Source organism: Oncorhynchus keta, chromosome 31, assembly GCF_023373465.1.
Source record: "Oncorhynchus keta strain PuntledgeMale-10-30-2019 chromosome 31, Oket_V2, whole genome shotgun sequence".
Taxonomy (NCBI): Eukaryota; Metazoa; Chordata; class Actinopteri; order Salmoniformes; family Salmonidae; genus Oncorhynchus; species Oncorhynchus keta.
In genome coordinates, this window is record NC_068451.1 from 752,755 (window position 1) to 765,770 (window position 13,016).

Genomic DNA, 13,016 nt, shown 5'->3' on the forward strand with positions numbered 1-13,016 from the left:
TGATCGGCAATGATTTAGTCAAGTGCATAACGGGTTTCAAAATACAAGAATATGTATTCAAAAAACATCCTCCATTTAGTTCTAGCTGTGGAGAACCTATTAGAGAGTACCAACGGAGTAGTACATTTGATCAGATGTGCATGTTGTAAAGGTTAAAATATTTGTTTTCAGTAGTCATCATTGCATTCTTAAACAAAAATCAATCATTTATTTTTAACCAAAGGAAAAACATGTCCACGTATGATCTGATTTCAATTCAGTGTCCTAACATAAACCTTCTAATAAGACACATGGCATTTAGGCAAAATATATATATACATTAAATTGTGATTATGGAAAATTATGAGTTCTGTTATACCAAAAGATATTCCCTCTGAAATCTATTATGGCCAATAAAAACACTAGTGTATTTGTTCTGCCGCAGTTTCCAGCTGATCCAACACTTTGTTTCATACTCTGTTAGTCCTTCCTGCCTTGCCTTCCCTTCACATTACATGCCACTGGCACAAGATCATTCCTAGAGTATGACTACAACATCAAGAAAATAAGCAGCATGTTCAGGAGGCAGTAAACGATTTACTACAATTCAGCCACTAGATGAGGCTGTATGTCCAATGTAAATTCAAGTTGAAGCTTGCAGAGCGTTTACAGACTTTAGCTATTCTGTAGCCTACTTGGTCTGATTCAATCCAATGTACCTTCAATCTAAAAATTCCCTTCAATATGATAAACTGACTTACTATATATTTGTTCTATTCATGGCAACAGTTAGGCTATTACAGTTGATATGACACATTCTGTATATTTGTTACATATAAAACAAGAATACAATTGTTCGACATAAAGTAAGACTCATGCCTAAACCTGCACATTCTTAGAAAAAGGGTTCAAAGCAGGTTCTGCAGTTGTCCCTGCAGGAGAATCCTTTTTTTTGGTTCAAGGTAGAACACATTTAGTTCATAAAACGGTTCTACCTGATACCAAAAAGGGTTCTACCCAGCCCAAAAGGGGTTCTATCTGGAACCAAAAAAGTGTTATCCTACATGGACAGGCGTAGAACATCTTATGGTTCTAGTTAACCCCCCTTTCCCCCCATAAGAGTGTAGTACATCGAGAGCTTTGTCTTTTGCTAAAAAGATTTCAAGCTTGACTCATCAAAAGATCTTAAAACACATTTATCTTTAGAGTTGTCCATGCTCCAGTTGTGCTTAAGTTGCTCTGAAAGCTTATGAGACCCGCAATATCTTGGTTCTTTTGTGATGATAAAAATATGAAAGTATTGAATTAAACATCACTGACATTGAAACAAAGAATACTGTCTTGTAACATTCAGCTGCAATGCATTATTTCATTGAGGAACATCATGATGATTTTAGATTACGAAAACAGTTATAACAGTGCGCTTGGACTGTTTTCCTTACAATGCTTGCTGGGTATTGAAGTCTTTCTAATCCGAGGAAGATTCTATTTACGACTACCATCCATAGTAGGCCAATTGAGATGCCCGGCCTGCGGTTTTACACAAGAACTACTATTACCAAAATGCCCTCCGGGTTGTTTCCGGTCATTCCGGTAAAAAAAAGTTTCGATGGGAGCCTGGGAAAAAGTGTTGAGGAAATGGCTGAGTAACCTAGCTATATTAAATCGATTGTAACTGATTTCCAAACAAGAGGAGGGCAATTCATGAGTCAGGAGAGAAGGTATGAAGCAACATGGTAGAGTAAACAGAGATGTAATAATTTCCTGCAAAACACAATGAGCGTGGTTTTAACTTGGCAATCACTAAGACACTGCCATTGAAAATATAGATTTGTAACAACTTTTTTCCAAATGTATTTTTTTATTAGTTTTCGTACATATTTATTTTGTTTTTACCGCTTAAATCAGTGACGGTGTATTGTCCACCTTGATCTCCATTGATGCTCTGTTGGCGTTCAAGCACAATGGATGCGAGTGATGATGCTCTCTCGATGTTATCAGTGGAATGGAGTGGTGATGTTACACTGGGTAGCAATTAGCAAACCTCTTTTTCCTACAAAGAGGTGAGCTACAGGCTGCGGTTTGATTTTTAGATATGTGATAACTATCCTTCATCCCTGTGGGTTGACTACAACTGCGTAGTCTATTCAATTCGTTTTTTGGCAATAATATGATAGGCTACAGTTGACGGAATAGCTAGTTGCTAAGTAGGCTACTTAATAGTTTGAAAACAGCCGCTATAGCTATCTATGCGGTTGGTTTCCTGAAGGTCCAACATTTGTTAGATTTGCCCACTGTTCAGCCATAACCAACAGTTAGAAATGTTGCTGCGGCTTTCTTTGATATGCACAATGGGCTAAACCGAGTCTACGAATAGACTATGCATTTTATTGAACGCCCATTTGATTGTTTACCTGTTCCGTTATTCGCGGGAGAATGTGCTCTGCATAGTTGCCTTTACATGTTGCGCTGCAGCAAACCGCCAATCTTTCATGCATTATAACCAACAGTGTTAACGTTGCTTCAATGTTGCATTGTAACAATTCCACCCAACCGCAACAATGAGTACGTTTACATGCACACAATAATGCGACTATTGTGGATGATCAGATTCATGTAATATAGTTCGATTAAAACGTTTACATGCTTTGCAAGAATAACGATTTTTTTTCCTAATCCTGTTTAAATGGACGCATCTGAAATCAGTCTACCAGACGGCATTAATACATGCAGAAAATCGCCAATCGAAATAAACGATCTACCACATCGAACATATTATTTTTGGGAATCATATTTGATTCTGATTTTGGACATAAAGTGTGTATGTGAAAACTACTTCTAAAACGCATACATTCAGTTATTCAGAACTCACTACACTCGTGCCAAACATGCTGATGCTGGCACATGCGCAGATCAAATAGACCACTGGAACGCCAATTCAGGCGTCCTAATAATTCGAAATATTTCTCAGAAAACCAGGTGTTTTAATCGACGTATGTTTACACCGATTTTGACTTTACACAGTTTAAGGTAAACATGTGTTTACATGACAATTGCATAATCTGCCTATTTCCATAATCATTAGGGCGGCAGGTAGACTAGTCGTTAGAGCTTCGGGCCAGTAACCAAAAGGTTGCCAGATCGAATCCCCAAGGTAAAACTATCGTTCTTCCCCTAAATAAGGCAGTTAACCCACTGTTCCTAGGCGTCAATGTAAATAAGAGTTTGTTGTTAACTGACTTGCCTAGTTAAGTTAAATAAATACTATGTTTGGAAATGTACTGCATGTTGCATTGCCATCCATTCTTAATGCCACGTGTTCATTCAAATACAAGCTCTACTGGCGAGATAGCCAAAGCATAGACACATTCTCTATTTTGTTGTTTTCAAGAGATACACAAGCGAAGCATGCTCGTCTATTTTTATTATAATTATATATACATATAAATGTTATAATAATGTTTGAATGTTTGTAGCCAAAATATGCGTCCAAACAGAGCAAGATAAACTAATGGGTCATTGTCGATTTGGTTTTGCGAATCGAGAGAGGAATATTAAGCATGCCTGTGACCTCAAGTTAGCTTGCGTTGACTTGTTTATGCATGATTTATGTCTCTGTGCTATAGAGCGAATATGGAGACATGATAGCCGAATATGGATACTACTTTTTCCTGCATCATCATGGCTCAGCTGTAGGATAGCTTATGCTAGCGCTTGCTTACGCGTAGATCACACCGACAGTGTTATTGCGCAAAATGGTATGCAGCATCGTCTGAATATGTGTGCAACAAAAGTTCAACGTTCACCTTCTGGGGCAGACGGGTTCAGGGTCATGAAATATTGTGTGAATGAAGAGCGGGCGGGTTGAATAAAGAAAACAATACCTTAAATTCATAAATGTATAATTCTTGTGCAATTTATATTTATAGGCTACATTGAGGTTTTTCTTTCATTATTTTAGGCTAGATATTTGGTATTTGTGCTTAAACCTAAACTGTAGTGCCTAACCAGTGGTGGGAAAAGTACTCAATTGTCATACTTGAGTAAAAGTAAAGATACCTTAATAGAAAATGACTGATTGAGGTGCATTTTCCAAGTCATATCTCGCGCCAGCTCCGCAGTGTCTTAATCTACATAGGAAGTCTCAGACCCAAGTGCAGCAGTAAGCAAGCGGGTCGGATCTGCTGGCTAAGTCTATTCCTGAATACCATGGGGTGTTCCACAAAATACTGATGAGAATAGATTGTTATGGTACAAAAACTGAATGGGACATTTGATGGAGGATACATTTTCATGGAATGTTTATGTATGCATATTTAAATTGTCAGAATTGTATTCCCTTAACTAAAGGGGATTTGATGTTTTCAAGGTCATGATAAAGTAGAGTACATTGGCACATTGTGGTTGAGCAGAGCAGTCTGTGTGAGGTAGGTGCCAGTGTTTTTGTAGTTAGGCTATGTCGAATGGAGTTTACTTGCGGTTCTCTTAATGCTGGACAGTCAGTGTGCAAAGAAACCACGAACTCCGTGGTAATACAGTAGCAAAACACTGCTGCTTGTGTTGCCAATGTAGTCCTGTCTTACAGAGACTACTTCAAACAGGATAGTGCAGATGGATGCATAGTGTATAATTATATCAAATAAAAATAAAATATTCTGCTGCATGCGCCGAATCCAACTGGTGCACAGTTAAACAAAAATGAAAAAATACAATAAAAGAGTAACACAAGGAATACAAAATGTGATACACAGTGTATGTTTACAGGGTATTAAGCTGTTAAATCATTTCTGTAACAACTATAATATAAAAGCAACGTGGAACAATTTCAAATATTTTACTGAGTTACAGTTCACATAAGGAATCAGTCGCTTTAAATAAATACATTAGGCCTTAATAAACACAGCAAAAAAAGTAACGTCCCTTTTTCAGACCCTGTCTTTCAAAGATAATTTGTAAAAATCCATAGAATTTCACAGATCTTCATTGTAAAAGGGTTTGAACACTGTTTCCCATGCTTGTTCAATGAACCATAAACAATTCATGAACATGCACCTGTGGAACGGTCGTTAAGACACTAACAGCTTACAGACGGTAGGCAATTAAGGTCAGTTATGAAAACGTAGGACACAAAAGAGGCCTTTCTGTGAGACGCCTAAGACAGCGCTACAGGGGGACAGGACGGACAGCTGATCATCCTCGCAGTGGCAGACCACGTGTAACAACACCTGCACAGGATCGGTACATACGAACATCACACCTGCGGGACAGGAACAAGATGGCAACAACCACTGCCCGAGTCACACCAGGAACGCACAATCCCTCCATGTCCGCAAAGGCCGAGAGAGGCTGGATTGAGGGCTTGTAGGCCCGTTGTAAGGCAGGTCCCTACCAGACATCAACGGCAACAACGTTGCCTATGGGCACAAATCCACCGTCGCTGGACCAGACAGGACTGGCCAAAAGTGCTCTTCACTGACGAGTCGCGGTTTTCTCTCACCAGGGGTGATGGTCGGATTCGCGTGTATCGTCAAAGGAATGAGCGTTACACCGAGGGCTGTACGCTGGAGCGGGATCGAGGTGGAGGGTCCGTCATGGTCTGGGGCGGTGGGTCACAGCATCATCGGACTGAGCTTGTTGTCATTGCAGGCAATCTCAACGCTGTGCGTTACAGGGAAGACATCCTCCCTCATGTGGTACCCTACCTGCAGGCTCATTCTGACATGACCCTCCAGCATGATAATGCCACCAGCCATACTGCTCATTCTGTGCGTGATGTCCTGCAAGACAGAAATGTCAGTGTTCTGCCATGGCCAGTGAAGAGCCCGGCTCTCAATTCCATTGAGCATATGTGGGACCTGTTGGATCGGAGGGTGACATTCCCCCCCAGATATGTCCGGGAACTTGCAGGTGCCTTGGTGGAAGAGTGGGGTAACATCTCACAGCAAGAACTGGCAAATCTGGTGCAGTCCATGAGGAGGAGATGCACTATGATACTGACTGTTACTTTTGACCCCCCCTTTGTTCAGGGACACATTATTCCATTTATGTTTGTCACATGTGTGTGGAACTTGTTCAGTTTATGTCTGTTGTTGAATCTTGTTATGTTCATACACATATTTATACAGGTTAAGTTTGAAAATGAACACAGTTGACTGTGTGAGGATGTTTCTTTTTTTGCTGAGTTTGTATGGATTTCACATGACTAGGAATTCAGATATGCATCTCTTGGTCACAGATACCTTAAAAGAAAAGGTAGGGGCGTGGATCGGAAAACCAGTCAGTATCTGGTGGGACCACCATTTTCCTCATGCAGCGGGACACATCTCACTTGCGTAGATTTTCTCAAGCTGTTGATTGTGGCCTGTGGAATGTTGTCCCACTCTTCTTCAATGGCTGTACGAAGTTGCTGGATATTGGCGGAAATTGGAGCGCGCTGTCACACAGGTCGATCCAGAGCATCCCAAACATGCTCAATGGGTGACATGTCTGGTGAGTATGCGGGCCATGGAAGAACTGGGACTGTTTTAGCTTCCAGGAATTGTGTACAGATCCTTGCGACATGGGACCATGTGTTATCATGCTGAAACATGAGGTGCTGGCGGCGGATGAATGGCACAACAATGGGCCTCAGTATCTCATCACGGAATCTCTGTGCATTCAAATTGCCATCGATAAAATGCAATTGTGTTCGTTGTCCATAGTTTATGCCTGCCCATACCATTACAATGCCAAAATGCAGTCAGATCAAGATCCTGGTGAGGACAATGAACACACAGATGATAGTTTGTGCAGAAATTCTTTGATTGTGCAAACTCAGTTTCATCAGCTGTCTGGGTGGCTGGTCTAAGATGATCCTGCAGGAGAAGAAGCTGGATGTGGAGATCCTGGGCTGGCATGGTTACACGTGGTCTGCGGTTGTGAGGCTGGTTGGACGTACTGCCAAATTCTCTAAAATGATGTTGGCTGCGGCATATGGTAGAGAAATTAACATTCTTTGGCAACCGCTCTGGTGGACATTCCTGCAGTCAGCATGCCAATTGCACGCTCCTTCTAATTATGAGACATCTGTGGCATTATGTTGTGTGACACAAATACACATTTTAGTGTCCTTTTATTGTCCCCAGCACAAGATGCACCTATGTAATGATCATGCTGTTCAATCAGCCTCTTGATTTGCCAAACCTTTCAGGTGGATGTATTATCTTGGCAAATGAGAAATGCTGATTAACAGGAATGTTAACACATTTATAAACAACATCTAAGAGAAATAAGCTTTTTGTGCGCATGGACAATTTTTGTAATCTTTTATTTCGGCTCATTAAACATGGGATCAACACTTTATATGTTGCGTTTTATATTTTTGTTCAGTATATTTCCCTCTTCAGTGCACATGATTTAATCATTTTTCATCTTAACTATTTTTTTTTATTATACTTTTTTACCCCCTTTTTTTCTCCCCAATTTTGTGGTATCCAATTGGTAGTTAGTCTTGTCCCATTGCCACAACTCCCGTATGGACTCGGGGGAGTGACAGCGCCACTCAGGAGGCACTTTTTCATATTTTCTACACCTGTTACTAGGTTACTAGTGGGTTCGTTCCTGTGTGTCTGTACTGTCTGTTTTGGCCACCTCCAATACCTGTTCCATAAAACTGTATCTCATTATCTGATGCTGACTATTTGTGGCCTGAGAGGTCTTGAAGTTAATTTGCCTGTCAGAGAAAACGCTGTCTCAGTGCTCTTGGAGTGCTCGCCACATCCTATTGGAATGCAATGTAATGGTTAATGGGTAATGGGCAATTATAAGCTGAGCAGGATGCTTAACCCATCAGCTGGGCATGATTCTGTTACACTAAAGAGGAGACGGGTCTCTGACAAGCCACTTCAATATAGCTCTCAGCCAGGGTTTCCGTTAGGAAAATGTTGCGCCGGACAACATAACCGAGAAGATTTTAATTTACCGGCCATTTTGAGAAATGTACCTGACCCATATGCACTGGGTGCATATAACCCATTAGGGTGTCCACACATGGTTCACAGAATGACAGAAATCACATTTAGATTATGGTAATGCATCTTAACAGAACATGCATCTCATGTAATGAAGCATCCAATAAAACGTCCTTTACAAAAATTGTCCACAATGCAATTAGCTGGAAAACCCCATTCTAAACAGCGCACCTGATAGCAGTTCCATGTGACACAGATGAAAATGTCTGTCAGAAACTTTGAAAGAGGGTGAATCTAAAGATACTACAACAACTCAAATGGGTTGCTAATATGAAAAGGATTGTGCCTTTAAATTGAAAACTAAGAACTGTAGAGAAATGGCATAGTGGTTGGTCCAATGGGGAAGTAAATGGAAATACATTTTCCAAAATGAAATAATTTCTCCTGTCTATACAGGGGAGTGGCAAAAAGCATCGCTGATTTATTGAATTGCGGCTGTCAGTAAAAAGCATCTCAAAATATGTGTTGAAGATAATGTGTCTTGATTATCATTTAAAATGTTGAGACAAGAAGGGTGTGGCGACGATATTAGGCATCTCTCCAGAATGGCTTAGCTGTATCCCGCCAATTCTACGCATTCATTGTTTTATTGATTCTCCATTTACATATGTACATTACATTACATTTAAGTCATTTAGCAGACGCTCTTATCCAGAGCGACTTACAAATTGGTGCATTCACCTTATGACATCCAGTGGAACAGCCACTTTACAATAGTGCATCTAAATCTTTTAAGGGGGGTGAGAAGGATTACTTTATCCTATCCTAGGTATTCCTTAAAGAGGTGGGGTTTCAGGTGTCTCCGGAAGGTGGTGATTGACTCCGCTGTCCTGGCGTCGTGGGGAGTTTGTTCCACCATTGGGGGCCAGAGCAGCGAACAGTTTTGACTGGGCTGAGCGGGAACTGTACTTCCTCAGTGGTAGGGAGGCGAGCAGGCCAGAGGTGGATGAACGCAGTGCCCTTGTTTGGGTGTAGGGCCTGATCAGAGCCTGGAGGTACTGAGGTGCCGTTCCCCTCACAGCTCCGTAGGCAAGCACCATGGTCTTGTAGCGGATGCGAGCTTCAACTGGAAGCCAGTGGAGAGAGCGGAGGAGCAGGGTGACGTGAGAGAACTTGGGAAGGTTGAACACCAGACGGGCTGCAGCGTTCTGGATGAGTTGTAGGGGTTTAATGGCACAGGCAGGGAGCCCAGCCAACAGCGAGTTGCAGTAATCCAGACGGGAGATGACAAGTGCCTGGATTAGGACCTGCGCCGCTTCCTGTGTGAGGCAGGGTCGTACTCTGCGGATGTTGTAGAGCATGAACCTACAGGAACGGGCCACCGCCTTGATGTTAGTTGAGAACGACAGGGTGTTGTCCAGGATCACGCCAAGGTTCTTAGCGCTCTGGGAGGAGGACACAATGGAGTTGTCAACCGTGATGGCGAGATCATGGAACGGGCAGTCCTTCCCCGGGAGGAAGAGCAGCTCCGTCTTGCCGAGGTTCAGCTTGAGGTGGTGATCCGTCATCCACACTGATATGTCTGCCAGACATGCATAGATGCGATTCGCCACCTGGTCATCAGAAGGGGGAAAGGAGAAGATTAATTGTGTGTCGTCTGCATAGCAATGATAGGAGAGACCATGTGAGGTTATGACAGAGCCAAGTGACTTGGTGTATAGCGAGAATAGGAGAGGGCCTAGAACCGAGCCCTGGGGACACCAGTGGTGAGAGCGCGTGGTGAGGAGACAGATTCTCGCCACGCCACCTGGTAGGAGCGACCTGTCAGGTAGGACGCAATCCAAGCGTGGGCCGCGCCGGAGATGCCCAACTCGGAGAGGGTGGAGAGGAGGATCTGATGGTTCACAGTATCGTAGGCAGCCGATAGGTCTAGAAGGATGAGAGCAGAGGAGAGAGAGTTAGCTTTAGCAGTGCGGAGCGCCTCCGTGATACAGAGAAGAGCAGTCTCAGTTGAATGACTAGTCTTGAAACCTGACTGATTTGGATCAAGAAGGTCATTCTGAGAGAGATAGCGGGAGAGCTGGCCAAGGACGGCACGTTCAAGAGTTTTGGAGAGAAAAGAAAGAAGGGATACTGGTCTGTAATTGATGACATCAGAGGGATCGAGTGTAGGTTTTTTCAGAAGGGGTGCAACTCTCGCTCTCTTGAAGACGGAAGGGACGTAGCCAGCGGTCAGGGATGAGTTGATGAGCGAGGTGAGGTAAGGGAGAAGGTCTCCGGAAATGGTCTGGAGAAGAGAGGAGGGGATAGGGTCAAGCGGGCAGGTTGTTGGGCGGCCAGCCGTCACAAGACGCGAGATTTCATCTGAAGAGAGAGGGGAGAAAGAGGTCAGAGCACAGGGTAGGGCAGTACCGTTAGTCCCTGTCATTTGGTTGGATTAATTTGGTTGTCACTCTATAGCTAAAGAAGAAGCAAAATGCAAGAGTGATTGGGGAGGTTGTACAGTGCATTCGGAAAGTATCCACACCCTTTCCCTTTTTACATTTTTTTTTATGTGACAGCCTTGTTTTAAAATAGATGAAATAATCATTTTTTTCTCATCAGTCTACACACAATACCCCATAATGACAAAGCAAAAACATGTTTCCTGAAATTTTTGCAAATTTATAAACACATAAATGACAAAGTACCTTATTTATAAGTATTCATACCCTTTGCTATGAGACTTAAAATTGAGGTCAGATGCATCCTGTTTCCATTGATCACCCTTGAGATGCTTCTACAACTTTATTGTAGTACATCTGTGGTAAATTGAATTGATTGGACATGATTTGGATTGGCACCCACCTGTCTATACAAGGTCCCACAGTTGACAGTGCATGTCAGAGCAAAACCAAGCCATGACGTCGAAGGAATTGTCCATAGAGCTCAGAGACAGGATTGTGGCGAGGCACATACAGTGCCTTGCGAAAGTATTCGGCCCCCTTGAACTTTGCGACCTTTTGCCACATTTCAGGCGTCAAACATAAATAATTTTACATGCCCAATTTTTCAGTTTTTGATTTGTTAAAGTTTGAAATATCCAATAAATGTCGTTCCACTTCATGATTGTGTCCCACTTGTTGTTGATTCTTCACAAAAAAATACAGTTTTATATTTTTATGTTTGAATCCTGAAATGTGGCAAAAGGTCGCAAAGTTCAAGGGGGCCGAATACTTTCGCAAGGCACTGTATCTGGGGAAGGGTACCAAAACATTTCTGCAGCATTGAAGCTCCCCAATAAAACAGTGGCCTCCATTCTTAAATGGAAGAAGTTTGGAACAACCAAGACTGTTCCTAGAGCTGGCTGCCCAGCCAAACTGAGCAACCGGGGGAGAAGGGCCTTGGTCAGGCAGGTGACCATGAACCCAATGACAGAGCTGCAGAGTTCCTCTCTGGAGATGGGATAATCTTCCAGACGGAAGCCACTCCTCAGTAAAAGGCACATGACAGCTCGCTTGGAGTTTGCCAAAAGGCAACTAAAGGACTTTCAGACGTTGAGAAACAAGATTCTCTGGTCTAATGAAACCTAGATTGAACTCTGAATGTTGAGCATCATCACGTCTGGAGTAAACCTTGCACCATCCCTACTGTGAAGCATCAAGCTGTGGGAATGTTTTTCAGCGGCAGGGACTGGGAGACTTGTCAGGATCGAGGGAAAGATTAACGGAGGAAAGTACAGTGATCCTTGATGAAAACCTGCTTGAGTGCTCAGGACCTAAAACTGGGGCGACAGTTCACCTTCCAACAGGAAAACAATCCTAACCACACAGCCAAGGCAACGCAGGAGTGGCTTCGGGACAAGTCTCTGGATGTCCTTGAATGGCCCAGCCTGAGCCCGGACTTGAACTCGATCAAACATCTCTGGAGAGAACTGAAAATGGCTGTGCAGTGACGCTCCCCATCCATCCTGACAGAGCTTGAGAGGTTCTGCAGAGAAAAATGGGAGAAACTCCCCAAATACAGGTGTGCCAAGCTTGTAGCGTAATACCCAAGAAGACTCAAGGCTCTAATTGCTGCTAAAGGTGCATCAACAAAGTACTGAGTAAGTGGTTTAAATACTTATGTACATGTGATATTTCAGTTTTGGATTTTTTTATACATTTGCAAAATTTGCTTTGTCATTATGGGGTATTGTGTGTAGATTGATGAGGACAAAAAAACAATTGAATACTTTTTAGAATAAGGGTGTCACGTAGTAAAATATGTTCAAGGGGTATCAATACTTTCCGAAAACACTATGTTCTTTAATCATGATTTAAGCAACAAAAGAGGGGTTATTATTCTTATTGGTAATCAGATTAGCTAATATCCATGTGACTATAGGAGATTCTCACGGGTGATGGATTATGTTAGATATATCAGTGGACAACTTTCGTTCTTTGTCTCATCAACCTCTATGCCACAAATTTGTACAATTCATTATTCTTCGAGAGGAGACGATACAGAAATTGAAGGATTGTAAAATGAACAAATTATAATGGTTGGAGTTTGTAATACAGTGATAGATTCAGTAATCGATAGAACTGGGAGCCGCATGTGAAATGATCACCCACAAACTCTTTCAACAATCGGAGAGAATATATCCTCTCTGGATCTAGTAGATATCGGGAGATTTGAAAGTCCGAGTCAATTAGATATACTTGGCGAAGAAGGCGAGACTCATTTATTATTCTTTTTATTAGCTTTTTTACTCTTTACTTTAGTTCTAAGGTATCAGACTGTTATTGCTGAACATTTATGTTCAAAGTACTCTGTTATTACAATCCAACTTGTCAGTGAGGAATTCCCAAGTGGTCCAGGGTTTTGGAAGTTTAACCAATCCTTACCGGAGGATGTGAATTTTATTCATAACAATTTTTTTTAATTTTTTTTACATAAATTCATTTAACCACAATACAGACACAGATGATCTGCATATTGTATGGAATGCCATCAAATGCGCTTTCAGTGGGCATGTGATAAAACATGCTTCTTGGAGAAACAGAGGAATTCTTTGCTCTAAACCAACAAATTGACAATTCTATTAAAGATTTAAATTACAACATT

General features: G+C 42.0%; 1 protein-coding gene across 5 annotated transcripts in view; it reads left to right on the top strand.

Moving 5' to 3' along the window:
- Positions 1-1,544: 1,544 nt before the first annotated feature.
- LOC118364017 (phosphatase and actin regulator 4B-like) overlaps positions 1,545-13,016 on the top strand; it is a 78,006-nt gene continuing 66,534 nt past the window's right edge. For 4 of the 5 annotated variants that reach the window (XM_052489278.1, XM_052489285.1, XM_052489284.1 and 1 more), the window contains exon 1: positions 1,545-1,700. The gene's annotated coding sequence lies outside the window, so the exon portion shown is untranslated. The remainder of the gene's footprint in view (positions 1,701-13,016) is intronic. The other variant, XM_052489279.1, reaches the window with a different exon arrangement.